This window comes from Impatiens glandulifera, unplaced genomic scaffold, assembly GCF_907164915.1.
Source record: "Impatiens glandulifera unplaced genomic scaffold, dImpGla2.1, whole genome shotgun sequence".
NCBI lineage: Eukaryota > Viridiplantae > Streptophyta > Magnoliopsida > Ericales > Balsaminaceae > Impatiens > Impatiens glandulifera.
The window spans coordinates 38,698-51,978 of record NW_025919829.1 but is presented as its reverse complement, the minus strand read 5'-3'; positions in this window follow the sequence as shown (position 1 = coordinate 51,978).

Below are 13,281 nucleotides of genomic sequence, written 5' to 3'. Positions count from 1 at the left end.
CTTATATTATGAGATAAAAAATCAATTGGTGTGAGGTAAAGTTGGGAAATGAGTTGGATCAACACGAACCGACGCAATTCAACACGATATTAGTACGGAACGACAGAATGTGAAATTATTTCACTCAATACGTGGGTTGGACACGAGATGACACGATCACGACATGATTATAAGTTTATACGATCATAACATACTCACGAGTCGACACGGACACGACACAAGTATATGCATAACACAAGTAAAGTATACACACAAAACGGCATAAATACAATTAGACATATAACATAAGCTACTCAACTTTACATTAACTTTTTTTTAATCTATTTATAATCTAATGTGGTTTGAGGGTTCCAAAAGAAACAAATTTTACTATGAATTGAATATAAATTACCTAACAATAAATTTATTCATACTAACATCTATATAAATATGTTCCACTCAACCTCAAATACAATAATTTGTTTTTGTGTCATTAAACATTAACATTGAAGATAATTAGTACATAATAATATAAATCATCAACTTAATCTAACAAGTTTATCAAATAATATGACCGCCCTTCATGAAAGATATATATCAAACTTGAATGACTCCATGATCACTCATTTTTTTGTATTTATTCTTAACTGTTACAATCATACACATAGCCAATATGACGCGAACAAATTTCTTGATTACAATGTAAGTTAAGCGAATTGTGTGTGAGGAAAAGAAGGGCATCAATCCCATCCAAAGAACCGCTGCAAATACTGGAATATTTACATCCTCAATGTAACCTTTGGGGGTGAAAAATAGAATATAAGTGTCTTTACTAGTGTAGAAAAGCAATGCTAACTTGTATTTAAAACCACTGGCAGTGAATGTCACCCATAAGATCATCATGAGTAGCCATATGAGCAATTTATTCTTAAAGGGTAATCCACTCATCAATATGAATATCACACTTAGAGATGCGATGAATCCTATTGTATTCGAAATCAAAAATACCATATAGTAATCCTTAGTTTTGTCATTCAGTATTGATAATCCTGAAGTGTGCTCATTCGTTTCGTCTAGCCAAACACCACCAAGAGGGTATATTCCTGCCTGGAAACCCATCGTGGTTATTAAAGAGGTCACTATAATTAATGAGTTCTTTTTTCTTTCCACACATTCTCGTTTTTTCTGCATCTTAGACAGTATTAATTCACTTGGTTTACAATGTTTCATGCATTTCCTTCCTAAGTTTTTCGATCTAATCCGAGGCATTTCCTTCCTAAGTTTTTCGATCTAATCCGAGGCTGGGGAGCAATAACTTGATTATTTTCTTCTCCTTAAGATTGAAGAAACTTGAAAATGCCCAAGTCCCCAAGTCTCTTTGACTTGACTTTTTCTATGAGATAAAAAATCAATTGGTGTGAGATAGTGTTGGGCAATGAGTTGGATTTACACGAATTGACATGATCCAACACGATATTAGTACTGAACGACACAACACAATATTATCTCACTCGGTTCATGCGTTAGACACGACACAAGCACGAGACGACACGATCACGACACAATTATGAGTTTATACGATCGTAACACGATCACGAGTCGACACAAATATGACACGAGTATAGACACGAAATAAACAAAAATATACACACTAAATGATAAAAACACGATTAGACACATGACATAAACTACTCAACTTTATATTAAAAATTTATCTAATCTATTTACATTCTCATTCAATTAATAAATTATTTAATTTTATAAATGTAATATATATAATTAAAACTAAACCTACTAAATTAAAATATTAAAATAAAATATTAACTTATATAATATAAATTAAAATAAAATATAATAAAATAAATAAATTATATGAATAGAAATGTGAGACTCCTAATAATTTTCTTCAGTATTATTTTAATTAATTAATTTTTTTATAATTTTAATTATTATTAATACATTAAATAATAAATATACAATAATAATAATTTAATTTTAATAATATAATAATATATATTTTTAATTAATATCCACATTTTCATTAAATTATAATATAAGAATATATATATATATATATATATATTTAAATATGTCTAACTATAAATTCATTTTAATTACTATAACATTTCCTATTTTCTTCCCCAAACTACCCACCTTTACAACAATATCAAACTAACATGTCTTTAAAAATATATTTATATTCTTATTCAATTAATAAATTATCTAATTTTATAAATTATTAATTAGTTTAATTTAAATAATTAGTTGTATGTTTTAAAACACATTTTAAATAATTGACATTCAAATAATTATTTATGAAACTATATGATAAAATTATATTTACACATCTTACATATTTTACATATTAATTAGTTTTTTAAATAACATATTTGACACATTTAACTTATTAAATTAATTTAAGTTTTTTAAATTAAATTAAATAAATTAATAATCATATTTTTTTAATTTTTACTAACAATATAATTATATATATAAATAATTAATAATTAACATAAATGTGTCAAGACACGACATGACAAACATGAAAACGTGCATTGACACAACACGATTAAGTCGAAACTCTAGTCAAAATAACAAGAAACACAAATTTAAACACAAGTTACCATGACACGAAATCGAATTATGTGTGAGAAGAAAAGAAGGGCCATCAATAAATCCAAAGAACTGCTGCAAATCTTGTAATATTTAAATCCTCAATGTTACCTTTGGGGTGAACAAATAGAATATAAATTTCTTCATTGGTGTAGAAAAGAAAATGCCACCATGTAAGGAAAATCAGTGGCAATGATTATCACCCATAAGATCATCATGAGTAGCCACATGAACAATTTATTCCAAAGGGTAATCCACTAAACAATATGAATATCACACTCAGAGATGTTGTGAATCCTATTGTATTCGAAAATAAAAATACCTCAAAAGAATTCTTAATTTTGTTATTAATAGAGATAATCCTACAGCGTGCTCATTCGTGCCATCCACCAGGAGGGAATATTTCGGCCTGGAAACCCCACATGGCTATTAAAGAGGCCACTACCATTAAAGAGTTCTGTTTTCTTTTTATTCATTCTCGTTTGATCTATTTCTTAAACAATATTAATTCACTTAGTTTATAAGGTTTCATGTATCTCCTTTCCAAGTTTTTCAATCTAATCTAAGGTTGGGGAACAATAACTTGATTGTTTTCTACTCCTCGAGATTGGAGAGACTCGAAAATGTCCAAGTCTTTGACATGACTTCTATTATGAGATAAAAAAATTAATTGATGTGAGGTAGAGCTGGGAAATGAGTTGGATCAATACGAACTGACACGATCCAACACGATATTAGTACGGAATAACACAATACGATAATATATCACTAATGTCGTGGGTTGGATACGAGACGACACGATTATGAGTTTATACGATCATAACATGATCTCGAATCGACACGAACACGACACGAGTATATGAATGACATAAGCATAAGTATACACGTGAAACGACAAGAATACAATCAGGCTTATGACATAAGCTACTCAACTTTACATTAACATTTTTTTCTAAATATATTTATATTTTAACGTGGTTCGAGGATTCCAAAAGAAGAAAATTTTATTATGAATTGAATATACACTACATAACAATAAATTTATTCATACTAACATCTTTATAAATATGTATAGCTCACCCTCAAATACAATAATTTGTTTTTGTTACATTAGACATTAACATTGCTGATAATTAGTACATAATAAAATTAATCATTAACTTAATCTAACAAGTTGATCAAATAATATGACCACCCTCATGAAAGATATATACCAAACTTGAATGACTCCATGATCACTCATTTTCTTGTATTTATTCTTAACTGTTACTCTCATGCACATAACGAATATGATGCGAACAAACTTCTTGATTACAATGTAAGTTAAGTGAATTGTGTGTGAGGAAAAGAAGGGCATCAATCCCATCCAAAGACCCGCTGCAAATACTGGAATATTTACATCCTTAATGTTACCTTTGGGGTGAAGAAATAGAAAAGCAAAAATACCTTGTAAGTAAAACCAGTGGCAGTGATTTCCACCAATAAGATCATCATGAGTAGCCATATGAGCAATTTATTCTTAAAGGGTAATCCACTTATCGAATATCACACTTAGAGATGCTGTGAATCCTATTGTATTAGAAATCAAAAATACATTATAATAATTCTTAGTTTTTTCATTCAGTATTGATAATCCTGAAGTGTGCTCATTCGTGTCGTCTTTCGAAACACCACCAAAAGGGTATATTCTGGCCTGGAAACCCATCGTGGTTATTAAAGAGATCACTATAATTAATGAGTTCTTTTTTCTTTCCACCCATTCTCGTTTGTTCTGTTTCTTACACAGCATTAATTCACTTGGTTTACAATGTTTCATGCCTTTCTTTCCTAAGTTTTTCGATCTAATCTGAGGCTGGGGAGCAATAACTTGATTGTTTTTTGCTCTCTGAGATTGGAGAAACTTGAAAATGCCCAAGATTTTTACTTGACTTTTGCTATGACATAAAATATCAATTGGTGTGAGGTAGAGTTGAGCAATGGGTTGGATTAACACGAACTGACATGATCCAACACGATATTAGTACTGAACGACACATCATAATATTATCTCACTCGGTTCGTGGGTTGGACACGACACAAGCATGAAACGACACGATCACGACACGATTATGAGTTTATAAGATCGTAACACGGTCACGAGTCGACACTGACACGACACGAGTATAGACACGAAACAAGCACAAGTATACACACAAAATGATATAAACACGATTAGACACATGACCTAAACTACTCAACTTTATTTTAACAGTTTATCTAAATCTATTTACATTCTCATTCAATTAATAAATTATTTAATTTTATAAATGTAATATATATAATTAAAACTAAACCTACTAAATTAAAATCTTAAAATAAAATATTAACTTAAATAATATAAATTAAAATAAAATATAATAAAATAAATAAATTATATGAATAGAAATGTGAGTCTCTTAATAATTTTCTTCGGTAATATTTTTATTAATTAATTAATTTAATTATTTTTAAATTTATTTTTTTTATAATTTTAATTATTATTAATACATTAAATAATAAATATACAATAATAATAATTTAATTTTAGTAATATAATAATATATATTTCTAATTAATATCCACATTTTCATTAAATTATAATATAATAATATATATTTATAAATATGTCAACTATAAATTCATTAAATTATTGTTATTCCTTTCCCATATACTTCCCCAAACTACCCACCTTTTCACATTGATATTATCAAGTCTTTCTAAATATATTTATATTCTTATTAATTAATAAATTATCTAATTTTATAAATTATTAGTTAGTTTTACAATGTTTTAAAACACATTTTAAATAATTGACATTTAAATAATTATTTATGAAACTATATGATAAAATTATATTTACACATCTTACATATTTTACATATTAATTAGTTTTTTAAATAACATATTTGACACATTTAACTTATTAAATTAATTTAAGTTTTTTAAATAAAATTAAATAAATTAATAATCATATTTTTTAATTTTTACTAACAATATAATTATATATATATAAATGATTAATAATTAACATGAATGTGTCAAGACACGACATGACACACATGAAAACGTGCATTGACACGACACGATTAAGTCGAAACTCTAATCGGAATAACACGAAAATAAATTTTAAACACGAGTTACCACGACACGAATAAGTACGTGAACACAAATTAACACGACACAAATCGAATTGTGTGTGCGAAGAAAAGAAGGGCCATCAATCTCATCCAAAGAACTGTTGCAAATAGTGTAATATTTAAATCCTCAATGTTACCTTTGGGTGAAGAATTAGAATACAAGTGTCTTCATTGGTGTAGAAAAGCAAATGCCACCATGTAAGGAAAACCAGTGGCCATGATTATCACCCATAAAATCATCATGAGTAGCCACATGAGCAATTTATTCTAAAGGGTAATCTATTATGAGATGACACGAATAAGGGTAATCCACTTAACAATATGAATATCACACTCAAATATGAATATCACACTCATAGATGTTGTGGATCCTATTGTATTCGAAATTAAAAATAAATCAAAATAATTCTTAGTTTTGTCATTTAGTAGAGATAATCCTATAGCGTGCTCATTCGTGTCATCTAGACAAACACCACCAAGAGGGTATATTTCGGCCTGGAAACCCAACGTGGCTATTAAAGAGGCCATTACCATTAAAGAGTTCTTTTTTCTTTCTATTCATTCTCGTTTGATCTATTTCTTAGACTACATTAATTCACTTGGTTTATGAGGTTTCATGTATCTCCTTCCTAAGCTTTTTCAATCAAATCTGAAGTTGGGGAGCAATAACTTGATTGTTTTCTACTCCCTGAGATTAGAGAGACTCGAAAATGTCCAAGTCTTTGACATGACTTCTATTATGAGATAAAAAATTAATTGGTATGAGGTAGAGCTGGGAAATGAGTTGGATCAACACGAACTGACACGATCCAACACGATATTAGTACGGAACGACACAATACAATAATATCTCACTCATGTCGTCGGTTGGACACGAGACGACACGATTATGAGTTTATACAATCATAACACGGACACGACACGAGTATATGCAAGAAACGAGCATAAGTACACACGAAACGACATAAATACAATTAGTCATATGACATAAACTACTCAACTTTACATTAACATTTTTCTAAATCTATTTATATTCTAATGTGGTTTGAGGGTTCCAAAAGTAGAAAATTTTACTATTAATTGAATATACACTACATAACAATAAATTTATTCATATTAACATCTGTATAAATATGTATAGCTCACCCTCAAATACAATAATTTGTTTTTGTGACATTAGACATTAACATTGATGATAATTAGTACATTATAAGATAAATCATCAACTTAATCTAACTAGTTGATCAAATAATATGACCACCCTTCATGAAAGATATATATCAAACTTGAATGACTCCATAATCACCCATTTTCTTGTATTTATTCTTAATTGTTACTCTCCTACACATAACCAACTACACATAACCAATATGACGTGAACAAACTTCTTAATTACAATGTAAGTTAAGCGAATTGTGTGTCCAATAAAAAGAAGGGTCATCAACCCCATCTAGAGTTGGAGAATGGGTTGAATCAACACGAATCGACATGATTAAACACGATATTAGTACAAAACAACATAATATGATATTATTTGCCTCAGGCCGTGGGATGGACACGACACAAGCACAAAATGACACGATTACGGCACGATTATAAGTTTATATGATCGTAACACGGTCATGAATCGACAGAGACATGACACGAGTATAGACACGGGAGTACGAGTATACACACGAAACAACATAAACATGATTAATCACATAACATAAGCTCCACAACTTTACATAAACATTTTATTGAGCGTCCTTGGTAAGTGGTTTTTGAACTCGAGAATTGGAAAGGGAATAAAATTAGGTGATTTTTGAACTATCAATTATACACATTCTCAATACACACATCTATTTCATTTAGATTCTCATTCCTTTAATTGAGCCAAGCCCCCTAAATCTATTTACATCCTTATTCAATTAATAAATTATTTAATTTGATAAATGATATATATATATATATATATATATATATATATATATATATATATATATATATATATATATATATATATATATATATATATATATATATATATATATATATATATATATAACTAAAACTAAACATACTAAATTAAAATATTAAAATAAAATATTAACTTAAATAATATAAATTAAAATTAAATATAATAAAAATAAATAAATTATATGAATAGAAATGTGAGTCTTCTAATAATTCTATCCATGTTATTTTTATTAATTTATTAAAAAAAATTAATTATTTTATAACTTTAATTATTATTAATACTTTAAATAATTTAATTTTAATAATATATATTTATAATTTATACCCACGTTTCCATTAAATTATAATATAATAATATATATTTATAAATATGTCAACTATAAATTCATTTTAATTTTTACCCTTTTTTATCATTTCATTCTCCAAACTACCCACATTTCTTATTTTCTTCTCCAAACTACCCACATTTACATTAATATTCTCAAACTACCATATCTTTCTAAATATACTTACTTTCTCATTCAATTAATAAATTATTATCTAATTTTATTTGGATAATTATTTGTAAGTTTTAAAACACATTTTATATTATTGACATTTAAATTATTATTTATGAAATTATATGTTAAAATTTATATTTATACATCTTACATATTTAACATATTAATTGGCTTTTTAAATAACATATTTCACGCATTTAACTTATTAAATTAATTTAAGTTTAATTTTTAAATTAAAATAAATAAGTTAATAATCATATTTTATCATTTTTACTAACACTATAATTTAATATATATATATATATATATATATATATATATATATATATATATATATATATATATATATATATATATATATAACTAAATAATTAACATGAGTGTGTCAAGACACGATATTACACACATTAAAACGGGCGTCAACACGACACAATTAAGTCAAAACTCTAGTCCAAATAACACGAAACACAAATTTAAACACGAGTTAACACAACACAAATAAATTTGTGGACACGAATTAACACGATACGATTGAAAGTTTAACACGACCTTCCCGAATCGAATATGACCGTTTATACTCGATGCTCATCTCTAACCCCATCCAAAGAACTGCTGCAAATACTGGAATATTTACCTCATCAATGTTACCTTTGGAGTGAAGAAATAGAATATAAGTGTCTTGATTAGTGTAGAAAATCAATGCCACCATGTAAGTAAAACCAGTGCAGTAATTACCACCAATAAGATCATCCTGAGTAGCCACATGAGCAATTTATTCCTAAAGGGTAATACAGTTATCATTATGAATATCACACTCTGAGATGATGTGAAGCCTTTTGTATTTGATATAAAAAAAAATACCTTATAACCATTCTTGCTTTTTTCATTCAGAATGGATAATCCTGCAGTCTGCCCAATGGCACCACTAGGAGAATATATTCCGGCTTGAAAACCTATTGTGGCTATTAAAGAGGTCATTACCATTAAAGAGTTCTTTTTTCTTTCCACCCATTCTCGTTTGATTTGTTTCTTAAACAATATTAATTCACTTGATTTATGAAGTTTCATGTCTTTCCTTCCTATGTTTTGTGTAGATCTCTCTAGTTGATAGGTTTAATAACCATTTGGCTCTACCCTTTTGTACGCGAAAAAAAAAACTTTCTTAAAAATTATTCGAACTCGATCTAGATCATCGCTCAATGCATTATATTTCTCTCGAATCCCAAGTAAAATAAGAAACAAAAATGATTGGCTCGACTAGAGCTAGGAAATTGGTTGGATCAACACGAACCGACACGATCCAACACGATATTAGTACAAAACAACACAATACAATATTATCTCACTCGAGTTGTGGATATAACATGACACAAGCACGAAACGACACAACCACGACACGATTGTGAATTTATACGATTGTAACACGTCACGAGTCGACAAGGATATGACACGAGTATAGACACGAGCACGAGTATACATACGAAACTATATAAATACAATTAGTCATCTGTCCTAACCTACTCAACTTTACACTAACATTTTCTCTAAATCTATTTATATTCTCATTCAATTAATAAATTATTTAATTTTATAAATGTAATATATATAATTAAAACTAAATCGTACTAAATTAAAATATCAACTTAAATAATATAAATTAAAATACTATAAATTAAAATAAAATATAATAAAAATAATTAAATTATATGAATAGAAATGTGATTCTCCTAATAATTCTCTCCGATATTATTTTTATTAATTTATTTATTTTAAAATTATTTTATAATTTCAATTATTATTAATACATTAAATAATAAATATATGATAATAATTTGATTTGATAATATAATAATATATATTTATAATTTATACTCATATTTTCATTAAATTATAATATAATAATATATATTTATAAATATCTCAACTATAAATTCATTTAATTACTATCATCTTTCTTATTTCCTTTCACAAACTACCCACATTTTTCCAATTTTCTTCCCCAAACAACTCACTTTTACATTAGCATTCTCAAACTACCACGTCTTTATAAATATATTTACATTCTCATTCAATTAATAAATTATTATTTTGTATGTTTTTAAACACATTTTAAATAATTGACATTCTATATGGTAAAATTTATATATACACATCTTACATATTAAACATATTTTTTTTTTAAAAGTTTAACTTTTATTAAAAAGAACACAAGATGCGTTCAAACGTTATAAAAGGGAAATAAAAAACAAAACAATAAATAAGAAAACAACATAAGAATATTAAATGACAATAAGATCAAAAAATTATCATCTCATACAAGTCCCTCTTTTTCGGATTAAGGCGAACGCGTGTAACATAAATCCTTTGATATACTCGTATCCATAACTTTTCCTTTCAAAAACTCTTATATTTCTTTCTTTCCAGATTGTCCATCACATGATGAGGGGGATTGTTTTTAGTCATCCGCAATTTTTTTATCTAGAACACAATTCAATTCATTTGACCCAGAAATCAGCGACTTTTGATGGTGTATCCCATTGAAATTGAAGAAGGTTCTACAGAAGAGCCCACATGCTCTTGGCAATGTCACAATGTAGAAGAATGTGATCAATGGATTCTTCATTCTTCAAACAAATGTTACATCTACTAGCGAGATGAAATTCTTTCTTTTTCATTTTGTTAGTTGTCAAGACTCCTCTATTAATAGCTTCCCAACCAAAAAACGAGATTTTTTATGGAATTTTTTATTTTCACGCATCTTTCCAAGGAAACCAGGATTGAGTATTTTAGAGAGACACATGATAAATATAGCTAGTTTTAAAATCAGGAGAGCTAGACAGAGAAAACTTGTCGCCAGTCTCTAGGTCAATCGAAACGCCGGTAAGAGCATCTATGAGGAGAACTAGTCTCCCCTCATCTTCTGTGAAAAGTCGTATATTTAAAGGAATTCTCCAAAAAAATTGGTTAGATGTGAGATAAAAATAGTCTGCCACTTTAGCCTTCTTTTTATTAGAGATCTCAAAAAGATCGCGATAAGTGTGACAATTTTCCGTTGGGGTGCCACGGATCATTCCAAAAACCAATTTTCTTACCATTACCAACCGTAAAAATGAGAAAGGGATGGAGCTTCTCCCATGTTTTACAGATACGCCCCCATAGGCTTCCACCCATAAACTTTCTCCCAGAAAGAGGCATTCATTCGTTATCCCGAAGTCTGTACTCGGTGATGATTGCTTTCTTCTAGAGACTTGTGTTTTCGTTGAGGAATCTCCACCACCATTTATAGATGAGCGAGGTGTTGAAAAGGGAGAAGTCCTTAATTCCGAGTTTGTTGTCAATAACTTCAAGTTGTGTTATATCCCATCTCACCAAATGAGTAATTTTAGATAAGTTAGAGTTACCCAAAGGAAATTCCTAATGATTGTGTCCATTCTACTAACCACCGATGCAGGAATAAGGAATAGTGACATAGTAAATGTTGGGATTGTGGCGAGGAAGTTCTTAATGAGAACCAACCTACTGCCTTTAGAGAGAAGTTTGTTCTTCCAAAGTGCCAATCAATTTCTCATTTTCTTGATGATAGGATTCCAAATATCCTTGCAACTGAATTTGGCGCCGAGAGGAAAGCTGAGATAGTTTGATGGGAGAGAACCAATTTTGAACCCCATAATTTTGGCCAATTAATGGGTGTCATTAACATTAACAATGGAAAAAAGTTCAGACTTTTCTCTTTTAATCTTCTACCCTAAGCATTCCTCAAAAAGAATAAGAATCTTTTAAAGAGAATGAAGGTTTTTTGTTGTAGGTTTAGTAAGACAAAGAGTGTCATCAGTAAAAATTAAGTGAGATATATAGTTGGGTCTTCCCGTCGTTCCTATATTAATTCCCATGAAAAGACTAGCATTGATGGCTCTCTCGAATAGTTTTGATAAATTTTCCATAACTACCGTGAAAAAGAGAGGTGATAAAGGATCCCCTTGTCTAAGTCCTCTAAAACTCTTGAAAAACCCAAATATTGTGTCATTTATAAGAATTAAGAACTTAGGTTCAGTTACACAAGTTTTGATCCACCTCTTCCATTTTACTCCAAAACCCATCTTTTCGATGAGAGAAAAGAGAAAATCTCAACTCGTGTGATCAAAAGCTTTTTCGATATCAAGTTTACAAAGGCAATTAGTCCCCTTTATTTTAGTAATAGAGTCAATACACTCATTTGCGATGAGAGAAGCGTCAGTGATCTGTCTATCTTGTACGAACGCCATCTGGTTAGGAGAAATGAGTTATGGCAAAAGAACTTTGAGCCTATTAGCTAAAGTTTTCGCCAAGATTTTATAGAAGCTTGTCACAAGGCTAATAGGTCTGAAGTTTTTGAGTTCTTTGGCCCCTTGAATTTTTCTAACAAGGAAGAAAAAACTAGAATTCTAACATTTCTCAAAGGAAGCCTTAGAATGAAAGTGATTGAACGAGCTCAAATAGTCCTCCTTAATAAATTCCCAAAACTCTTTAATAAAAGTGATTGTGTATCCATCCGGGCCAGGTGATTTATCTCCATCACAACTTGTAATAGCTTTCCAAATCTCTTCAATTGTAAAATCCTATTCGATAAAGGATTTTTGTTGCTCGCTAATTTTGTTAAAGTCGTTTCCTCCCAAAATCGGTCTCTCGCAATCTGGCTTTGTGAGAATATTCTCTTAGAAAGAGAGAATGGAATCCCGAATGGAGTTTGCCTCGACAATCTCAATCACGTTCACCTTAAGGATAGATATCTAATTATATTTTCTTTGATAGTTTGCAAAGTTGTAGAAAAATCTGCTATTAGAATCTCCCTCCTTAAGCCATTTACACCGTGATTTTTGTCTTGCGTTATCTTCTTTCCATTTATAAGGAAAGTCGAGTTTTTCCATGAGGGTGCATCTGTTAGAGATTTCCTCTTCAGTCAGATCTCGTTCTTCTTCCAACCTGTCAATGATATCAATCTCTTGAGAAAAATTAGTAATGTTAGAACGAAGAGAGCCAAAGTTGGCTCGTCTCCATTCTTTAATGAAACTTTTAAGATTTTTAAGTTTAAAAGAAAT